Raw genomic sequence first — 3336 nt, 5'->3', positions numbered from 1 at the left:
AATGCTGGGGCATGTTTAGACAAGTCATATATTTATACGACACTACATGGCACCATCAGATTTGCTTTATCCTCCAAATATTTTTGCTGTGTTCTGAGTGTAGGTGTGAGTGAACCTTAAAATACTTATACGCTCTGATCTTCACTTTTACAAATATTGTCTTTAGTTAATTGACAATGTATTTGAGGCAGTAAGTCTTTTATTCTTTTTGATGCCTAACACGACTGAATCCTGCTTTGTGATCAGGCTTGTAGAAGCTGCCACATTATTAATAATAAAAAATAATTTTATAGGAAGAAAACTACTTGGAATGTGAAGTAAATTCTTACTGGTGTGACTGACCTATCTTCTGAATACTTCTGTTTATTTCAGTGCTCTTTAGATCCTGATTTTGTGCTGACCTTTGTTACAGTTTTTTAAAAATTGAAATAGGTAGCTAGTTGGTTGTTTAAAAGCAACACACCAGCAGTTGAGAAGTATAAGGTGGTATTTTAAAGCTTAGTGTGAAATAAACATGAACTATGATGATATTCAGAAGTAGCATTAACTCATTCATACTACACATTGTTTCATGTAAGTCCGTGATAGGAAACTTTTCCTCCCACTTAGATGTGATGAATTAGGTATGTTTAGACAGGTCACTGAGGTACCTTACAGGCTTGCCTGAGCTGTTGCCAAATAATCTGGCATGTTTCCATGGTGAGGTGGTACTGTGCAAGTATCTAGCTTAGTTTCCAGAAACAGTAGTCATGGTAGTGTAGTGCTTTACTCTGGCTAGTTAGTATTGCACTCGGAGCAAATCAGCCTGTGCTCTTCACCATATTTGACATGGCTGTGTTGCTTTGTGTTGCAGAGCTTGCTCTGAACCTCTGTTTGGCTATGGTGTCCTATAGAAGTCCAAAAGCAATCTGTGGCCAACTTGAACATTCAAATCAATTCACTGGCATTAGTGTTGGTGAAAGACACATACCTACAGAGGAACCTCATTTCACTGGTGTAGTTGGTTGTAGTACAAAGAATATTAAGGCCAACTGAACAGCTTTTTGTCTCCAAAAGTCTGTCACAGAAGCTTTCATGCCAGATGTTGGAGACAGAATTTTCAGAAATAGTAGATCATCTTTTAAGGAAGATTTCGAGAAACTTTCCAGCATTTAATGAGTGAAAAATCTCACCAAAATCCAGGGAGATACTGCTCTCTTTAGTAATGTTAAGAAAAAATTCTTCCTTGTATACCTAAATATGTGACTGATTTTTCAAAAGCATCTGCCAAACAGTGTTTCCTGTTGGTTTAACTGGGGCCTGATAGCACTGAGATACAGTGTTTGAGAAATCAAACAAATAGGGTCATATTTTAGAAAATGATGGCCCACCCAGATCATAGGAAATCCAAATGTCATAATTAGTTTTGGAAGCCTTTGTAGAATATAAATGAAAATAAGAAACTTGAGAGTGGGTCACCCAGCCAGCACATGATCAACAATTATTCCTGTTGGTGTTTGTCTTCACTGCATCCAGCTATCGTGGTAAACATTCAAGAATGATTATTCATGATGGTGAGCTTGTTGGGAAAGTGGAACCCATGACATAGTTTATTTCATTAAAATATCAAGCAAAACTGTAAATTTTATTATATGAGACTATGACAGACATTAAGTTTTCAATTGATTTCTAAATGTTTCAAGAGAGTTATTTTTCATTTGAATAATGAATCAATTTGAAACTAAAGATGAAAGTTAAGCACTAGCTCAATAACTAACTCTATGTTGGGATAAAAACTTTGTCAGTAATTAATTGTGCTCTTGGAATTTTGGTCTGATCAAAGGTATTTATGTAGTGCCAAGAACTTTACAATAGAAGTTTGCAAACTTTCCCCTATAGCAATTCCTATATCCATACCAGCACTCAAATGCCCTTTCCTATGAGTTGGGATCCAGTCATGACACCTTTCCCTATCAAGTAGAATGGCGATGTTTTTCCTTCTGTCAGGAATGATGGATGGACCAAGTAGCCCAGGATAAGCTGATGCTTAGGGGTTTTTCCCCTGCTGATTCCCGAGAGTGTGCTCATCCAAATGAAGAAACTTCCCTTGCTTCTAGTGAAGTGCTTAAGAACCCCTAGAGCCCAAAAGGAGCAAAATGAGCATCCATTAATGAAAATCAGTAGGCTTTCTGTTCAATTCCCAGGGTTACTTCTTGAAGTCCATTACTGGTTGTGGAAGGATGAGTCACCTTATTGCCTGTTATATGTTATGCATCATAAGCATATCATAAGCACCAAAGCTCAGGAAGTATGGGTTGGATGAGTGGACTGTGAGGTGGATCGAGAACTGGCTAAGCAACAGAACTCAAAGGGTTGTGGTCAGCGGCACAGAGTCTGATTGGAGGTCTGTAGCTAGTGGTATTCCCCAGGGATCAGTACTGGGTCTGGTTTTGTTCAGTATCTTCATCAGTGACCTAGATGAAGGGTTGGAATGTACCCTCAGCAGGTTTGCTGATGATACAAAACTGGGAGGAGTGGCTGATACACCAGAAGGCTGTGCTGCCATTCAATGGGATCTGGACAGACTGGAGAGTTGGGTGGAGGGGAACCTCATGAAATTTAACAAGGACAAGTGTAGAGTTCTGCACCTGGGGAGGAACAATCCCATGCGTCAGTACAGGTTAGTTGTTGACCTGCTGGAAACTGGCTACTGCTGTTCCTTTTTGCAAGTACAGCCAAAACCCATTCTACCAGTACCTAGGTCACCTTGGCTTTACATAGTATTATTGATATAGTTACTTAGGTGCTGCTGGCCTTGCAAGTTTCCACTCCCAAAAAAGTCCCTACTATTCCCTTCCAGTTTTCTGTGACGTTAGTCATGAATTTATTGTATAACTCCCCATTAAGCACCTGTGAAGTCCAGCCATTGCTCACAGTACTATCTGTAACTATTATCAGCTTCTCACTCTGTTATTTGTTATGCTCAGAGTTTCTCTTGTCATGTCCAGAGTTTCTCATGGTCTGTTTGGTTGGCTAAACCTCAGGCCAGGACCTAGTCATCTGTCTGCACACCTTAACAAACAGCAATTATTTGTTGGTTAATGCTCGCAGAAGATAGGTATAACTAACATGCTGCAAGGCCCTACTTCTGGACTTAATCTACTGGCCAGCTGTTCATCAAACTGGTGTGGAAATTGTCAGCTTCCAGTGTTCCTTGATCCCAGCTGATCCTTTGTGTTGCTGGGTTGCCTGCTTCTGACTCTCCACTAGGGTTTTATACCTCCTGTCAGTATTTTTCTCAGATCCATGAGAAAGCTAATACTGGCGTAATAGCAATGAAGCTTTCTTTTTATTTTA

This window comes from Phaethon lepturus, unplaced genomic scaffold (assembly GCF_000687285.1).
Source record: "Phaethon lepturus isolate BGI_N335 unplaced genomic scaffold, ASM68728v1 scaffold5942, whole genome shotgun sequence".
Taxonomy (NCBI): Eukaryota; Metazoa; Chordata; class Aves; order Phaethontiformes; family Phaethontidae; genus Phaethon; species Phaethon lepturus.
The sequence above is the reverse complement of the archived record's forward strand: the minus strand, read 5'-3'. Positions refer to the sequence as shown.